General features: G+C 38.9%; 1 protein-coding gene across 5 annotated transcripts in view; it reads left to right on the plus strand.

Moving 5' to 3' along the window:
- jvl (javelin-like) overlaps positions 1-19,935 on the plus strand; it is a 464,141-nt gene that overhangs the window by 347,565 nt on the left and 96,641 nt on the right. The gene's annotated exons all lie outside the window — the stretch shown is intronic.

The following is a 19,935-nucleotide window of genomic DNA, read 5'->3' on the forward strand; positions in this document are numbered from 1 at the left end:
TTTGAAAATCGGGCAAATAGGCATTTGTAGGCATTATACACGAAAATAAGCAAAAATAAACTTTCATGAACGCACCCCTAATAAATTACCCTGACTTGGAACTTATATTGTCATTTTTATGAATTCTGTAACACTAAAGAATAGGCATTTTGCCTAGTATCTTGTCTCTAGTTATAACTCTCTTTGACGGAGCATTCTTAAATATAAGAACGTCAAATGCGAGAAAAGATGACAATAGGGCTGACTACTGAAAAAGAGAAGGCATTATCTCGACCCCGCGCATGATCACATCTCCCCCTTACGGAAATTTTGGGCACGCCACCGTTTATGTTCCCAACATGCAGACTTGATATGCATGACTTCTTGTTTCAAGAGTAATGTTTCCGGATGACTTCCACAGTCCTGTATCCGCAACAAACGTGCATGGACTTCGCTCATTGGCCATGCAGTTATTTGGTATAAGAAGCCTCGTTCGATAACTAGGGAACGGAACTTTATGTGCTAAAAAACACAGAAATATTTATTTTTTATGTGTCATAAATGTTGAAAATATGTGATAAAAACAGGAAAATATGTGACAAAAATAAAAACATTTGGTAACAAAAACAAACTATAACATGCATTTTAAACACCTGAAATTAGTTTCTAAATGATTACCTCTTAGCGAGCAATTTTTTGGAAGAGTTGCAGTGGATCACCATAGTTTTTTCCAAATTCTCCATTGTAAATCTGTGACGATTATCTCTAAAAAGCTTCTTATATTGTGAGAAAGATCGCTCCACGTCACAAGAAACAATTCTTGCATATTTGAATCACGAAATGTCACTAACGCTTAAGTTTTCCAAAGCTTCCTCTTCCTCTACTTCACTTTCCAAAACACATGCAATTTGGCGCAAAGTTTGAAAACCTTGTTTTTTCCCAAAAAATTCTGTACATTTAGACACTTAGATCCAGTGAGTTCTTGCAGTTTCGATTCTACTATACGGACTTTAACAATGGAAGCTGCCAAAGTGTTCGCGGACGATTCAAGCTTTCATATGGAATTAGAGAGAATGGACAGGTTTGTTGAGATGTATGCCAATTCGACTTTTACGGAGGGCTCCATCAACAGTTCTTGCAGAATTCTTCTTTGTCGAGATCATTTACAACAGATACAATTTTTTCAAACTTCTGGGCATAACATCTGCATCCAACCAAGTGCCCCATCGCGTAACTACAGGTGTAGGGGGAAGGGGAACCTCAGGACATTTTTGTTTAAAATTGTCTATTCTTCTAGCCAACTTGATAAAAACTTTCTTGCCATTTGAAACCAGTTTATCGACATTGGGATAAAGAGCTCTTATCTTTTCACATATTCTATGCAACGCATGGGCCACACATTTAACGTGCACCATTTTGGGGTAGCTAACGGCAAGGCCTACTGCAGCTTTTTTCATGTAAGCTGCAGCATCTGTCACGAGGAGAAGAACATTGTCAAATGTTATGCCTTCCGGCCACAATAGCTGCATTGCTTCATTAAAAAGCCTTGCTATCATTACGTGTAGCCAGCCCCAGCTACTACTTACAGCTATTTTCTCCCAATAGGATCGTAGGTGAGGTGCCAGAAGTCTGCCAGCGAGGGTGTTCAAAGACAAAACAAACCTAGCACTCTCGATATGAAAGAGGTGCAGAGTAGCCTATAAACATTTTTCCTTCGAGGATTTCGAGGTGGATGAAGTCAATGAGCGATTTTATGTATTTAAAATGAAAATTCGCAAAATATGTATTTACATACGGAAAACTGGAAAATATGTGTTTTTATGTAAAATAAAATTTGCTGTGTTGACATATAAGGCTATAATCAGAATTTTGGCAAAAATGAGGGTCTGTATCTTATCGCAGAAAAAACATTTAATTACCTAAAGTTCCTTTCCCTATCGATAACACTGTATATAGCGTGCGTGTTGCCGAGTGAAGCAAATAGGAGAAATAGTATGTGCATATTTTTCGAAAAAATTGTGTTTACAGCACCAGCTGCATATTCACAACGAAGACAGTGCAGGGCGACAGCTCACCGGGAATTATGCGTGAATTTTACTTGCATTTTTCTCCATAGACGTGACAAATTTAAACTTTTTTATTAATCCAAATCCAATTGAATTTATACAGATTTATAAATGCCCCGAGGCAAGTTTTTCATAGTTTAGCTTTTCCTTTTATCGAGGAAGGAAAATAAAGCTGTTTGGAAAATAGAATTCTCTCAATCTGTGTACTTTGTTATTGTCCTTCCAGAACAATCTATCTGACAGACGGAAGATTATTGCAAGGTAAGATATCTTGAAGTTTAAGAGGTAAATTTGAATTTGAACTTCTTAAACAATTAACAATTTTTCGTTGATTAGTATATCCTATTAACATTTGTGACTTGTGTTTGTAGATGTAAGTCTTATTTCGAGCCTGAGTATGTGAAATGGCAAATGTAATCTCCGCACCTTAAATTAAATATTTTATATATACCTTTTAATTTAATTGAATTAGAATTTTTTGTACACACAGACCCTTTATATTGTTATATTTGTGTGTGTGGGTGGTGAGAGGTTGTAATACGTATAAGGTTAAAATAGAGACATCTGCTTGTACCTTTGAATTTTTGGAAAGTTCTCCTTGAAAACCGGAAATTTTTCTTGAATTTTATCATGGTCCTAGAGTGGTCTCTCTGCACTGGTACCAACCAATGGTTCTTCTCAGTAGGCAGTAATAGGGAGATTCCACACCGAAGCGACACCTGTCGCGGCTCACTTGAGGATTTCACCAAGCTAATTGTGTCGTTCCGCTGCGATGTGAAAAGGTTGGTGGTTCGTTCCCATGTGACACGTTGCGTGTCGCTTCGTTGTGAAATCTCCCATAAAGACATTCCGTGTCTTTCTGTAAATATCGGGCATGAAACGACATAAGCATCCATCTGTGTCAGTTCATTAATGCTAGAACCTCTTTGAACATGCTTAGAGAAATAAGTTGTTTTTTTTTTTGTGCTGTTGCAGCCAAACCAGAATACTGATACTAAATTGCTTCAAATTATGGAGGCACACTAAAGTTACAAACCATAATTTCAAATATGTTTTTATCATTCTGTTAAACCGGCTTCTTGGCGCACAAGGAAAAATGCATCGCACTTCCTTACCCTCTCTCGACTTGCATAGTCGACGCGCTAGCTACGTTAACGACCGGCTGGCTTTGAAGTTGACGGAGCAACCCACCAGATGCAGCAATCGCATATAACGCACAGTGTTGCCACACATCAACTCCACGCCAGCTTCTCCCTCCGCGCACAAGCACCTTCCCACGGTCTCCACATTGAAGTTGCAAAGTACGGCAACAGCGTATCCGCAGTCGTGTGACTGAGACTCCACGTGGAGTAGACGAGCAGAATGACAGCTGCGCCCATTGGCTGAAGGCTGAGTGTGATAGGACGAATACAACTCGCCCGCTGTTTATCCCCACCCACGTTTGTGGCGGCGGTTTTCTTTTGTTCTTCGACGTTAACGAAGTAAACGCGTGGACTATACGTACAGTCACCGGCCATAAAAATGGGAACACCTATATCCTGAAATACTTGCTTCTCTGCATGGCGTTGCGAGTGTTGCCTTCCATCATTGTAGATGGGAATACATACCATGCAAAGATGTGATCAGATTTGACTTTGTCTCATTCCATCCTAACTTGGCAGTGATGTGGCAGCAGAATTGTCAACAGCTACATTAAGTGGCTGCAGTGAAATTTCCATACTTCATTTTTGTATGTAATTTCGGTGTGAAGATTTACAAGACAAGACGAAGATATTTCATAAGTATATTTAAATACAGAGTTATAAAATAATTTCGGGAATTTATCGTAAAATTGCACCGTGCGTTGACACACAACGATCCCTAGCACTAGAAATTATAGTTCCTCTTTTTCGTAGACTTCTGCATACGCTTGCTGTCGGCAAATAGTTTCTAGGTATGTCTAATATTCATTGGTGCGATGAAATGTTTTGTTCGCATTTCTGAAATTAAAAATCACTATTTACCTAACCAGTTTCGGTATATACAAGGACGTTAGAACTGAGATATATTTTGACATGATGGCACCAACCTATACGGTTACAAAATCTAAGATTTTTAAAAATCTTTTGAACACAGGTGTGTTTAAATGTGTGATTCAAGTGTCCACGCCTCAACAATGTGAAAGATTACCTTTGGCAGTAGCGCGATCACAGGGAGGGGGGTGCATTGCCATCCCCCAACCTTGTTCGGAAATGAGTTCAAGGGGGAAACATTGACGGCCAAGTGTACCTACAGGGGGCAATTACCGCCCAAAACTTTAAATTTTATGCAAATAAAAATTACTTTTCGTAAAATTTTCTACCTGCTTATCTTAGTCTTCTCAAGTTCAAAACCGTAGCAGAGGACGGTGGGAGACGGCCCTGGGAGCCGAACGATCTAAATGAAAAAAAAAGTTGTAAAATTAATTGATTGATTTGTGCGTCTACTTTATGCACAGAAAGGCTAATCTGGACTGGACCTACAGTTTAAAGTGGGATTCGAACCACTATATGCCTCCATCGGGTACCGAACCTGGGACCCCTTGATTGCAAGGCGACGATGATACCACTACACCATCGGGGAGGCACAAAAGTTGTAAATGATATAATGCCATGGCGTTTCGTGAAATTATTTGCGCCCTATTCAGTTAATATTGATTCCAGCCTGCAAAAAATTGGATGCAAAAATGTTCTTGCTCGCTTCGCTCGTAATTTGTATTTCTTCGCTGTAATGTATTGTAAATCACCAGACGGAGAAATAAGATTTGTCTTACTTGATTTTGTTTTAAAACAATTGTTTTGAGGAAAGGGAGCGTGCACATTTCAGAGACAATTTACGTAATTTTTGCTGTTCGTTTATTGTGAGATGGATGAATTGGTTGTGTAATGTATTTAAATAATATATGATGTGTATATATTAATTAAAGAAACTTGGAATACGTAAACAATTTAGTGTCCATGTCACTCCACGTTGCATATATGTGAAACCTATATCTTGCATGAAAGTTATACATGTTAATGTAAAAAGGAATTATATTTGCAATGCATTGATCAAGCATTTTCTGTGTTTCTTTTCAGTTATTATTGTGAATTGAACGTGTTAAAAAATAATTCAAATAGTTTGTTCGAACACAAATGCTTTAGCACAAACTTTTTCCGTAATTTACGAGGATAATAACGTCGTTAATACTACCACTACTAATAGTAATAATAATGTTGGTCCTGGGTTCGAATCCCGGCTTGGACATGCATGTTTGCGAGTATCCATCCATTCATAATTTTCATCATGCCATCACTCATCCCCAATCCCCATCTTCGCAAATTAGTCAAAAGTGGCACAAGAAGCGAAGTAAAATGAAGAAAATCAATAATAATAATAATAATAATAATGTTCACATTATTAGTAACATTATTTTTATTAACATTATTTTTATTAAAATTATTATTATCATTATTATTGGTACGTTTATCCATATACTTGCTCCCCCGCAGACAAAAATTCGTGGTTGCGCCGCCATGACGTTGCACACTTTTGTCCCTCGTGTGTGTGTCTCTCTCTCTCTCTCTCTCTCTCTCTCTCTCTCTCTCTCTCTCTCTCTCTCTCTCTCTCTCTCTCTCTTCTCTCAAACTTACCTTTCCACCTTTCTCTCTCTCATCTGCCTTCCTTCCAACACCTCTCTTTCCCTCTCTCTCCTTACCTTCCTTCCTCCCCATCTTTCTTTCTCCTACATTTCTCTCTCTCTCTCCCTCCTACCTTTCTTTCTCTCCGGAACGTTTTGATTACGACAGTAGCGTAAATTATTGTAAGGTTTCGAAATGTCAAATGACATATATTTGCTGTTATTAACTGCAGCCACTTTCGGAGCCGAATATATCAATTGTTGCTGTACCAGGAGAAGATGGAGGGATAACGTTGAGATGGACCTAAGGGAAATCGGTAAGGGCGAGAAAGATTGGATTGATCTTGCCCAGGAGGACAGATGGAAGGCTTGTGTTGCTGCAGCCATAAACCTTCGGGTTTAAGGCGAAGAGGGAGAATTACGCACCAGTTGTGCATTTATTTTAATATCATCGAATTGGGCACTGCTATTTAAAAAATGGTTTAGTATGAAAGATAGTATGGATTTCTCTCCACGTTGCAAGTGAAAACTGTTTTTCAAGTTGATTAGTAAGCTAGACACGATGTTTGAAAAATATGATGAATAAGTATTTACAGAATCCCATGTATTCCTTATGGGAAATTAACTCAAACTTCAAATTACGGCTAATCAAATGCGAGTTTCGACTTTTCCTTCTACTATGACATAGTTCAACGTGTCCTTTTTCCGCCCATTTACTTTTCTACGTCATTGGATGTTTGATATTCCCGAGAGAACGAATAAAAACATGGCCCATAAACCTAATACATTTCTCCTTGCCTCCTACGGCCATCCTGGCAGTGTTGCTAAACCTGATGTGCAAAAAAAAGAGCTACATTTCACCATTTATAGAGCTAAAGATAATTTTCAAGGAGCTAGATTAACGAAGGCTGCATAAAATGACACCTAGGGTAATTTTAGGTGTCAGAGGGGTGTCGGCGCTGCTATTACCGCTACCTTTAATATATTCTTAGTCTTCACCGCCTAGATTTGGCGGCATTACCCATCTCAATAATCCAGTGATGCTCGTAAGAAATCGAAAATGAAGGATTTCCGGATAACAATATTGCCATCTTTACCTTATGCACGGCGCGATATATAAAAATAGCTGGAGAGGTAAGACGGGGGTGGGTGACGCAGGCTATAGCCTATATGAATAACACGTCACGTGCAAAATGTACACTCATGGCAAAGGTTGGTCTTTATGAGCCGGAGCCAGTGGTGCCATCATAGTGCGGCAGAGGGCGGGTGTCACAGTTCACAGTTAAACGAGTGCACGAAAGAGCCAGATCTGGCTCCAAAAGAGCGAAGTTGGTAACAGTGATCGGCAGCTGCCCCAGATAGAAAGACCTAGGGGAAATTGTCCCTCTCCCCCTAGAGAGTTAGTTATATATATATATATATATTAATTTCCAAAAAAATCAGCGTGTCCCTTTTCATCACTTAATTGTATTCTCAAGTGTTCATGATGCGTACATGCCCATCCCTCCAGTTGGTTTTTTTTTCGGTTCTCATTCAAGCTTTACATTAGTGAATTGCCTGCATTGTTTTTTTTACCATTTTAATAAATTGTTGCAGAAGAATTAACTAACTGAAACGTAACAATGCCATCGGAGAAAGAGCCAAAGAGTAAGAAGAACTATTTTTCCTTCGAAGCTAATAAATTTAGACATGGAAACTCTTCCGGATAAGAAACACGTCGAGAGCCTGCAACATAACACCCCAAGCATCTCCAATTGTGTGCGTTGAAATGTCGTGCGAGGGGAGAGCGTCTTTTCTCGCAATCTGCAGGCTTTTGTTTCAAGAAACGCATTAAAGTCAAGAAGATGTATTATTCCGAGAGGTTAAATTGCTCGCAGGACGTAAAACAAAGTAGCAGATCTAGCCGGAAACGGTCGTTCCATTGTTGGAGGTTCTGCCCTGGAGTAACTTGAAGAATAAAGGACGATAGCTTCCAAAGTGGATGATGGGATAACTCTGCAATGGGTAACAGTCTAACTGTTGGACTGCAGAATCTCTGTTAACAGTTTATGTACTTTAATGTGTCAACTGACATGTTTTGGGTTCCGTGTGTAGAGTTGTTCAGCAGGTGATTGAAATATCTTGACCACACCCACCCAGTTCATTGCATGAGGTCAGTATTTGCACTGAACTACAAAAATTGAAATATTGCATGCTTACGTAAGTCCAACCAGGTTTTATTTAACCAGAACGTTAATTGGTCGACTTCAGTTCTCGCTACTGACATTCCCTGGTTCGAGTCCGGTCGTGGGCACGGGTGTATTTGACGAGTGCTGCTTCATCGATTTCATCGTTGCGATTAGCCAACGCTAAAAAACATAAATACAAATACAGGTTGAAAACAATAATGAGGACAGCCATATTGGTGTTGAAGAATTCGATTCCCGGCTTTGTGTTTTCGAAGCTACTTTGTCTCTTATCGTTAACCTCTTTGTCCTGAGGTAGAAAGGCAACTCAAGTTACTTATCATTTGCAAACTAGAGTTGAACACAACTATCAATCTTTATCAGTACACGCGGTCTTGAAAATGACTCCCCCCAACCCTTGGCTCTTGTTCTCTTTGGTCAAGGTGCCCGAGACAAGCACGAGTCAAGACCATGAAGAAAAAAATAAATAAGAGAAGCAGATTTAAAATGGCGACGTTCCTTGCATGCTGCCCCCCTGCATGAATATTCTTCCCAGGCAACATGCCAACATGGCGCGCTCGTCGCTTTGCCTGTATTTACGGAACTGACCCGGAAGCCAAGTTCCGTTCTCCAGTATTGATTAGCGGCGTTGATTCGCATCGGACACTGTCACCGCTGCATGCAATGGGACCGAAAAACTGATCGACTGTTCTGCCCCCCTTCGTCCCCCCTCCGCCCGAACACGAAACGCCCGAAATAAATGGGAGGCTCGGGCGGAAAAACGAATTCGCTGATGTAGATCTCCTCAAAACTTCACCATTTTGCAATGACCTCCTCTGTTGGGGACCCTGGTAGGTTCAAGGCTGCTATATTTCTATCGTATGGTTAAAAGGAAACTCATTTCTCAGTTACAGCGGTATATGTATAGTTTGATTTAAAAAAGAAAACAAAAAACTTTTTTTTTGTTAGTTATATTTCTAGGAGTTGGAAAAATTGAAAGCCTCCCTTAGCGGTAGGTTAAAGGGAATATTTTTCCACTTTGTGATTTATTTTACTTCTATTTTCTGTCACTTTTGGCTAATCGCTAAGGATGAGTGATGATGTGATTAAATTTATGAAGGGACACTCACAAATAACACTATGCGCTGGCTGGGATTTGAACCCAGGACACTTCACGTCGTAGCGCGCTGTGCTAAACACTCCGCCACGGAAGTCTGCATTTTCAGCTTTGGTTAACGTTTCTAGCAGCTGGTTAAAAGGGAATGTCATTTTTAGCGTTTGGCTCAAAGATTGGATTGGATTGCTTCGTTGTTTTAAGATTGATTTGTTAAGTCCACTATATGCACATAGAGGCTAATTGGGACTGGATATAGGCGCCGACTCCATGGTTCTTGGGGGCTCGAGCCCTCGTTAACGAAGTGGGGGCAGAGCCCTCAAATAATTTTGCTTAAGAGGATTTAACGTATTATTTTGCTTCTCTTGTAAAGTTTACTCTGAATTGTGCCACATGAACTTAACTTTAAATACACATTTGAAATGTTCTAAACCATCAACTTTGGGGGGGGGGGGGGCTATGACCAGATACAGCAAAACACCTGACTTATATACTAAGGATATAATTATGAGTATTGTTAACATTTTTAGTAAAAAGAGTTTCAAAAGACGATGTGCATGTACAGTCTTGGACACAGCTGGCTTGTAACGACCCTATTGAAGAAGCAGTGAAGCAAGCCATCCATGTCTGGCCACCAAGCGCCTTGTGACTAGACAACCCAAACAACATTGCAATTTTGCGGCTTGTATACCAGTCACGGGTATACATATCTGTAAATTGAGTAGTGATGCCAAAGAGAAATACGAGATGAAGATTGTCGCTCGTAATGTCTCGTGTTCTCGACATGGAATAATACTCGGTCCACGTTACGTTCCATTATTTAATGTTGTTTGGGAATGAACCTGACGGACTAGGTTTATATTTTCAATCCTTGCATTACAGTAAATTCCATATTTTACAATTATATTAATGCTTTGAACGAAAATAATGCCCATAAAAACATCGAACACACGTTCACACCATTCTTCTCACGCACATGCACGTGAAAACAAACACACAAAGCTAAGTTTTAACTTCCAAGTGAATGTCCAAATAACAGTAAATGGAGAAGCACGATGTGCGAAACATGGGATTTTTCACAGAAAGAATGCGTCTATTTGTGACATACGTGGTTTCTATTAATAGACAATGAAACAATTATGAGAGAAATTAACATGCATTTTCGTCTTCAGGTGCTGAGGAAGGAAACAGACTGACTGGAAAATAGAAAGCATGGTGCTATTGATAGGCTGTTGGTTAGCGTACAGAGCTTTCATCAGTGAGGTCTAGGTTCGATCCCCACCAAGGACATTTATTTTTATTCTTTTCTATTAGTGAAGAAGTATGTAATATTGTTTTCTAGGCATTTTGACGAAAGGATACGCATCAAATTTGTTCGTTTAATCTGTATTTTCATTCTTCTAATAAGTTCTTTATCGCAATGGGATAAAGAGATTCTCTATCTAGGCTATGGATATCTTCTCAATGGTTACGTAGCTGCGATTCTCCAGTCCCTTACACCCACTTGTCTTATTTATTTACTTCATTTCATATCTAACGAAAACACACATATATAGTTAGAACAAGAAACACACCTCGCGTCGAAGGTTCCAGACTCGAATTCTGGCTTTTTTTTGCGAGGGTGATTATTCCTGTGTGTGTGTTTATCATCTTTGTCAAAAAAATATTCCTCATTATTGTCGTGATTAACCTAGGGAGAGACCAAAGCGACTGAAATAACAAAAGTACAGAAAATGCAAGACACATCTGCCTAGGCATGTTATACCTTGGGAATTAGAAATCTGAAAATTAACTTGCGTTTCAGTCAACTACTTGCGAAAGAGTTTCGTGTTGTCTCGTTTGGAGTGTTGGTTATCGTGTCGGACTAGCATGCGGGCAACCCGAGTTCGAGCCCAGTGGAAAGCAAGTTTTTTTTTTTGTCTAATTTCATCCAACCTTATTTATAAAACTGAGGTTTCTGCAAAACCTTTTGAATTGCATGCCACTTCGTATGTTGGTAATCTGAAAGCAGCAAAGATGAAAATTTGATGTTTCGAAGCGACGATGTATTTGTGTATATGTTGAAAAAACGCAGTTATTTATTAACGAAAAACATGCAGCCACGTGATCATTGAGAACGCTTCCTAGTTGTCAGTGCTAATATGGCAGTAACTACAGTCTGTCAACACACACCAACTTTCACGTTTCCCGTAAAATGATTACCTTTCCACGTTTCAAAATCATGAGTGCTGTCTAAAGCAATACTTTGATACTTGCGTTTGCATGTTCGAATCTAAAGTAAAACGAAACTTTTTTCCCAACAAATGACATTCATACCATTAATAACTGTTTGAAATGTGATACTGATATCATATATAGAAAGAATAAAAATGGAGAATTTCGCTTAATACAACTTATAAATAGGGAGCGGAAGTTGATGAAATGTCATCTTTTTTCTGACATCTCGGACACGATGCCCATTAAATATACACAATATTACACTTCATCTAGAACCCAAAAAAGGTAATTTTAAAGTGCATTTTTTTGAATTTGTTGCCATTTGTCAGGTTTTAGGTCATTTTCACGGATTTTCGGCATTTACCCGTCATTTTTCGCAATATTCGGTATATTGTTTCATCATATTTTGTCACTTCTTTAATTTTGGTAATATTCTTGAATCTTTTCACCAAGGTATATATATCTCGCAGGATTGCAATTTACGAGCAAAAGAAATGCTGAACTGGTGACAGCCTTTGTTGTGCCGGGAGAAACCACCAGGTGCCCGTCTGGGGCAAACTCAGATTTAAGATCAGATAAGGAGAGGCTTGAAATACCATAGCTAGACCGCGTTTGCACTGAAAATCCTCGTTGCATATTTTAATTGAATGTGCATGTGCTATCATTTGGTGCCCTTTTTTTTAAAGAAAGATTGCATTTTGTTTAATTTCATTTTCATTTCAATTTTTAAACTGAAACTAACAAATTTGATGGTCATTTCTTGCATTTTACGTCATTGTTTCCCATTTTTTAGGATATTGTATAGGTCATATACCTATATTTTTTAGGTCATCAACTTCCGCTCCCTACTTATAAATATATTAAATTATGTGGATACCTGATGTGAAACGTACGATGCACGATCAGAGAGCCTGAATGTTGCATTGAAAACTGCAGAGAACAATGACTGACTTATGAACAGTGAAAGGTTTTTCCATGCTCCAATGGGATTTTATTTATAACTATAAATAAACAAGGGAGAAGGTCACAGGTGGGTATGATGAACTAAATTGTATTCTAAAAGTTTTAATTGAAGAAACAAAATACTTTCGCGGTTAAAAATAGGGCATTCAATTTCAGGCACATTACACTAACTGAAATACTATTTTCAAAATTAATAATATTTGGATAACCGACAAATCCAAACTTGATGTTAACCACGTAATGCACTTGATAATCAAAAAAACATAATTTTTGTTGAGCATGCCTTTTATTTTGTGTCTTGATTGTTGAAATAATACGTTGAAACGAACAGTAGTATGTTTTAGAGTGTGTTTAGAATCTCTTGTGTACTGCATGTAAATACTGAAGTCATTTTAGTATCCTAATCAAATAACAATTATTCAGTGTAATCCTTTAAAAGGAAAGCCTTTGTTTCTTTGCAGCTGTTCATGACAGAAATTCAATTGCAAGACAAGTTACCAAATTAGCAATAGTTCTCTTACATATTTGTGGTATGTGCTTGTCTGCCTTATACCGGATGATGAAGGAAGCAGATATAAAAGATAGACAATTACTGTTCTTGGGTAGCTCGTCCTGCTTTTGTCAGAAAACCTGATCAGCATTCTGAACCAAGCCATCACACGAGATACGACTTCAATAATATAATCCCGTTTCTGTGGCCAAATACCTCCAAAAAAAGGCAATAAAATTGTCAGTGTGAGGAGACGGAGAAATAATTTCCTTTTATCTTACATTATACTCTGTCTGTATGCCTAGTGTGGTTTGTCTGTCCCAAAGCTGAAGACAAACCTCTGTCTGTTGTAACGCGTGGCATGTTTTCTTCCAGTTTACAAATCACGTAAAATACCTTCGTTCAGTTCAGTGTGCTGGTTCTGCAGGCTCAAGGTCATGTCGACTGATAACGAGATAGACCACGTGACTCCGGGGCCAACTGTCAGCACCGAAGACAAGCTTCAGTAACTTTTGCGAGGTTCCTTTAGTCCTTGACAGAGCGCATGCTCCGTAATTATGTGTATAAAACCCATATTTCCTGTGTATAAAATTTACGTATGTTTGGATTGGGTGCTCAAATGTTGCAGTAAACATAACTCCGTGACACACAACAACAATTACAAGCGCTTCAAAAATTAGAAACTTAGCAAGCGTTACTCATAAGACGATTAGATTGTCCGACTGACAGAAGACCAAGTGGTGGGTTGGTAGCGTGTAAGTTTGGCACGCAGGAGATACTGGGTTCGATTCCCCTTTGATTGCCTCCAATTTTTTTTCTTAACTCGAGCGACTATATATTTGAATTTATTTATTGCGAACATTCTTATTTTATTTGCTGTGCGAATTGTTGAATTTTGTTTTCCAAACGATTACGATAATTTCTTGTGAATAGTATTATATGTATTTCTGGATCATTTTCTCGAAATAAATGTATACTTTTCGCCAGGCATAACATTTTTTTGAGTGTGTTTGTAAAATGATGAGATATGTGGAAAAAACTATCGTAAAAAATAATTTTCACAAATAAAATTTAAAACTAAAGATTTCCACCCAAAAATAAAGTAAAAATGTATTTAACTTTTACTCCAATAAATTATTAAATAAAATGCAATAATTAGTTGCTCGAGTTATTTAAAAAAAATAGGGCAATAGAACGGGAATCGAACTCAAAGCCTTCTTTACGTGAAACTTATCCGCTACCACGGAGCCACTTGACCACTTAAAAATCATGTAATAGCTTCGCCTCATCAAGGCACTTGGAACTCATCGAAACCTTCAAGCGCTTTTCCTTGATTTTTTCTTCTTTTTAAGTCCACTTTACGCACAGTAAGAAAACTGGATCTATAGTTTAAAGTGGGATTCCAACCATTTGTGCCTAAACCGCGTATCAAACTTTTCCTCGGGAATTGTTGGCTAGCGTGCGATATTACCAATACTCGGTTCGGGCATGGATGTGGGTGTTTGTCCCAATGAGAATACAAAGAATATAGAGGAAATTGACATGTGTCACAACTGAGAAAAAGGTGAAGAACGAGGATACTATTAATTATGAAATTACTCTTTCAGTTAGTGCAATGTGCCTGAAATTGAATGCCCTATTTTTAACCGCGAACGTGTTTTGTTTCTTGAATTAAAACTTTTAGAATACAATTTAGTTCATCATACCCACCTGTGACCTTCTCCCTTGTTTATTTATAGTTATAAATAAAATCCCATTGGAGCATGGAAAAACCTTTCACTGTTCATAAGTCAGTCATTGTTCTCTGCAGTTTTCAATGCAACATTCAGGCTCTCTGATCGTGCATCGTACGTTTCACATCAGGTATCCACATAATTTAATATATTTATAAGTAGGGAGCGGAAGTTGATGACCTAAAAAATATAGGTATATGACCTATACAATATCCTAAAAAATGGGAAACAATGACGTAAAATGCAAGAAATGACCATCAAATTTGTTAGTTTCAGTTTAAAAATTGAAATGAAAATGAAATTAAACAAAATGCAATCTTTCTTTAAAAAAAGGGCACCAAATGATAGCACATGCACATTCAATTAAAATATGCAACGAGGATTTTCAGTGCAAACGCGGTCTAGCTATGGTATTTCAAGCCTCTCCTTATCTGATCTTAAATCTGAGTTTGCCCCAGACGGGCACCTGGTGGTTTCTCCCGGCACAACAAAGGCTGTCACCAGTTCAGCATTTCTTTTGCTCGTAAATTGCAATCCTGCGAGATATATATACCTTGGTGAAAAGATTCAAGAATATTACCAAAATTAAAGAAGTGACAAAATATGATGAAACAATATACCGAATATTGCGAAAAATGACGGGTAAATGCCGAAAATCCGTGAAAATGACCTAAAACCTGACAAATGGCAACAAATTCAAAAAAATGCACTTTAAAATTACCTTTTTTTGGGTTCTAGATGAAGTGTAATATTGTGTATATTTAATGGGCATCGTGTCCGAGATGTCAGAAAAAAGATGACATTTCATCAACTTCCGCTCCCTATTTATAAGTTGTATTAAGCGAAATTCTCCATTTATATTCTTTCCATATATGATATCAGTATCACACTTCAAACAGTTATTAATGGTTTGAATGTCATTTGTTGGGAAAAAAGTTTCGTTTTACTTTAGATTCGAACATGCAAACGCAAGTATCAAAGTATTGCTCTAGACAGCACTCATGATTTTGAAACGTGGAAAGGTAATCATTTTACGGGAAACGTGAAAGTTGGTGTGTGTTGACAGACTGTAGTTACTGCCATATTAGCACTGACAACTAGGAAGCGTTCTCAATGATTACGTGGCTGCATGTTTTTCGTTAATAAATAACTGCGTTTTTTCAACACATACACAAATACATCGTCGCTTCGAAACATCAAATTTTCATCTTTGATGCTTTCAGATTACCAACATACGAAGTGGCATGCAATTCAAAAGGTTTTGCAGAAACTTCAGTTTTATAAATAAGGTTGGATGAAATTAGACAAAAAAAAAAAAACTTGCTTTCCACTGGGCTCGAACTCGTGTTGCCCGCATGCTAGTCCGACACGATAACCAACACTCCAAACGAGACAACACGAAACTCTTTCGCATGTAGTTGACTGAAACGCAAGTTAATTTTCAGATTGCTAATTCCCAAGGTATAACATGCCTAGGCAGATGTGTCTTGCATTTTCTGTACTTTTGTTATTTCAGTCGCTTTGGTCTCTCCCTAGGTTAATCACGGCAATAATGAGGAATATTTTTTTGACAAAGATGATAAACACACACACAAGAATAATCACCCTCGCAAAAAAAAGCCAGAACTCGAGTCTGGAACCTTCGACGCGAGGTGTTTGATTGATTGATTGATTTAATTTATTTTACTTCGCGTTTTGTGCCTCTAGGCTAATTTGCGAAGATGGGGATGAGTGATGAAATGATGAAATTCATGAGTGGACATTCACAAACAACCAAGCCCGACCGGGATTCGAACCCGGGACCCTTCGACGCGAGGTGTGTTTCTTGTTCTAACTATATCTGTGTGTTTTCGTTAGATATGAAATGAAGTAAATAAATATCCCATTGCGATAAAGAACTTATTAGAAGAATGAAAATACAGATTAAACGAACAAATTTGATGCGTATCCTTTCGTCAAAATGCCTAGAAAACAATATTACATACTTCTTCACTAATAGAAAAGAATAAAAATAAATGTCCTTGGTGGGGATCGAACCTAGACCTCACTGATGAAAGCTCTGTACGCTAACCAACAGCCTATCAATAGCACCATGCTTTCTTTTTTCCAGTCAGTCTGTTTCCTTCCTCAGCACCTGAAGACGAAAATGCATGTTAATTTCTCTCATAATTGTTTCATTGTCTATTAATAGAAACCACGTATGTCACAAATAGACGCATTCTTTCTGTGAAAAATCCCATGTTTCGCACATCGTGCTTCTCCATTTACTGTTATTTGGACATTCACTTGGAAGTTAAAACTTAGCTTTGTGTGTTTGTTTTCACGTGCATGTGCGTGAGAAGAATGGTGTGAACGTGTGTTCGATGTTTTTATGGGCATTATTTTCGTTCAAAGCATTAATATAATTGTAAAATATGGAATTTACTGTAATGCAAGGATTGAAAATATAAACCTAGTCCGTCAGGTTCATTCCCAAACAACATTAAATAATGGAACGTAACGTGGACCGAGTATTATTCCATGTCGAGAACACGAGACATTACGAGCGACAATCTTCATCTCGTATTTCTCTTTGGCATCACTACTCAATTTACAGATATGTATACCCGTGACTGGTATACAAGCCGCAAAATTGCAATGTTGTTTGGGTTGTCTAGTCACAAGGCGCTTGGTGGCCAGACATGGATGGCTTGCTTCACTGCTTCTTCAATAGGGTCGTTACAAGCCAGCTGTGTCCAAGACTGTACTAGGGGTAGTGGATGGGAGTTCGGGGTACAAATGGCTCTCACATGACATTCAGAACGAGATCGTTGATATATTAGGGAGATCTGTTTTGCGCTCCGTGGTAGCAGATATTAAAAGTTGGGAATATTTTGCTATTATGGTTGACGAAACTCTTGACATATTCATCCGTGAACAATTGACATTCTTTATTCGAACTGTGATTGAAAATTTTGATATTTTTGAGGAATTCATTGGCTTTTACGAGATTCCGAACACTGAGGCCAAAACTTAAAAAAGGGAGGGAGTGAGTAATTCATTAATTTATTTCAGTGATCAGAGCCCCCCCAATAATCTTGACAAGTCGGCGCTCCTGTGGACCTACAGTTTAAAGTGGGATCCGAACCACTATGTGCCTCCACCGGGAATCGAACCCGGGACCCCTTGATTACAAGGCGTCGACGCTACCATTGCGGTTTGGCTCAAAGAGAACATTTCGTACTTTGGTTAAGAGAGAAGGTCTACCCGAGCGATTAGTTAAAGGGAAAGTTTTCATCGTTGATTGCAGTTATATTTTCAGTGTTTGGTTAAAAAGGAACGTTTTTCTTCTTAATCGTAATGCAGGAACAATGAAGACTATAGGAGTATAAGTGGTGATGCTTCCACGTAGTACACCCGTCAACCTCACTTCCACATAGTACACCCTGGAGACTGCATTTTGCAACTTACGAGGCTCTGGCGTCTGGACCTACAGCCAGTATAATATTCGTAGAACTGTGTGTGTGTTGTCCTGTGTTTTGTCTTTATATGTACTAGTACAGCCTCAGCTTTTAACCAAGGTAAGAAAATGTAGTCCTCCGAAACTTGTTTTATTTTTGTTATGATAAGGGGCTGGATCCGTATAGTGTATCGGATGCAAAATAGCTTAAGTGCTGACGCACCCAAATTTCAAATTAAAAAAATGAAGACTATAGTTTCAGGCTATTCAGTCGTGTATTTTTGCCTTTTCTAAGGATTATAAGACGTGATTTCGATGATTTAGTTGAATGTCAAACTCATTTATCCCATGATGCAGTTCTAGACACTGAAGTTGCATCTTTTCGTGGAACCTTTTCCAGCCTTAATTTCATATTCGATAATTCGTTATTAGGTCTCGTGTAAACTAACTTTTTACGGGCTCAACAAATAAAGTCTGACGAGGCTGTGGCGTCAGTAGTTTACACACGATTGTTTCTTCCGACATGCAACCATAAACGGTTCGAAAGGTCGCCAAACTTTTATAAAAGTTACAATGGGAGAGACCTCGTATATTTGTTCAAGACGCTGGCACCAAGACAACAAGAACGTCGAAGTTTTTACGTTTTGCAGGAAACGTAGGCGTTAAATCGTTACGACCGAAAAGAAAAACCCTCTCCCATAATTCCTAGGCCTTATCTTAGCCCATTTCAGCGCCATGTCCCACGGCAAACAACCCTGAGTGTTGACTAGCAATGAATGCCAAAGCCAAGTTCAATCTCGCTCTCGTTGGCCGCGTGCCCGTTCGCCGTTCGGTTCGTTTCGTTGCAAGCTTCAGGCGTCGGCGTATCGCTTGGTCTGTCGTGTTCGCTCAGGAAACTGTCGGTGGCGTTATTTCGTTTTTCTTCCGCGAAATTTCCTTCATCGCCTCTTGATCTGCAGGTTCAGAAAATGCCGGAGCGCGGGTAGATCGGGGAATGCCGCTGGTAGGTTTCCAAGAATCTGGCTAGGAATCTTTTTCCCCTTTCTTCGGGAATAGAGATTAGGAAGTAAGGTGGTCGGTGAACTTTCCAAGTTGATGTGTGTTTCGTGCAACAACAAAGTTGTATGGCTTTGAGATCCCTCTCCCTTTCTCTCCTTTTAATTTCCTTCCTTCTCTCTTCCCCTCCTCCTTTCTATACCCTTTCATATCTCCTATTTGTCACTCTAGGCTTCTTTCTTTCCTCACTTCTCTCTTATCACTACAGTGTTAGGGGTGACCCTTTAGAAAGACATCCAAATAGCACTCTCTCTTCTCCACGTAGTAAGCCCTGAACTTCAATATACCGATGACGAGGCTCAGGTGTCTGGACTCGCAGCCAATACAATCCTCTGTGGTACTTGTATTGTGTCCTGTCCATATGTGTTTGTGATTATTCTTTCATCTCGCATCATCTTCCGATTAGCCAAAAGTGTCAGAAGAGAGTAAAATAAATGAAATCAACCTCTTTCCTCATGCTTTGTTTCTCTCTTCTCACGCTTTACTCTTATGCTTCTCTGATCTTACAACAGATTTGGTGATTTAGTAACGGTCCGTTCCAGGATTCGGCCAGGGAAGCTAGGAGAATTTATGAGCCAAGAGCTCGACCTAACGTTACCTGGTCTTGTTTACCCGTTGCAGTTACCAATGATCAGATACTTAATTTCTTAATCTTGCAGATAAGGGAAACAAATAGATTTTTAACATATTTAATTAATGAACAACTAAACCTAGCATACTTACACGAAACGGATACATTTGTCACATATAAACCAAAACGTGTCTCCAATTGACACTTTAATCAAACTGACACTTTTACCACACACACATGTACAACTTCATGGTACCATACTGTCCCGGCTTCGAACTCTTATCACACGAGTCTTAACACACTTCTGTACCGCATCAGTTACTGGCGCACTCTCTATTTCAAGTCTCGTCACGCACTGTCCTCTCTTCCAAAACTATTTCCCAAAAACTGTAGCTTTTGGTGGATCACTTGTACCCCTGGCCCAATGAGATTGTCCGGCGTCGTTTTGACCAAGTCGTGGGAACAGCATCCCCTAGACGTTCTCTGGATCCTCCAGTTTCTGCCA

Source organism: Lepisma saccharinum, chromosome 11 (genome assembly GCF_977018435.1).
Source record: "Lepisma saccharinum chromosome 11, izLepSacc3.1, whole genome shotgun sequence".
NCBI classification, from domain to species: domain Eukaryota; kingdom Metazoa; phylum Arthropoda; class Insecta; order Zygentoma; family Lepismatidae; genus Lepisma; species Lepisma saccharinum.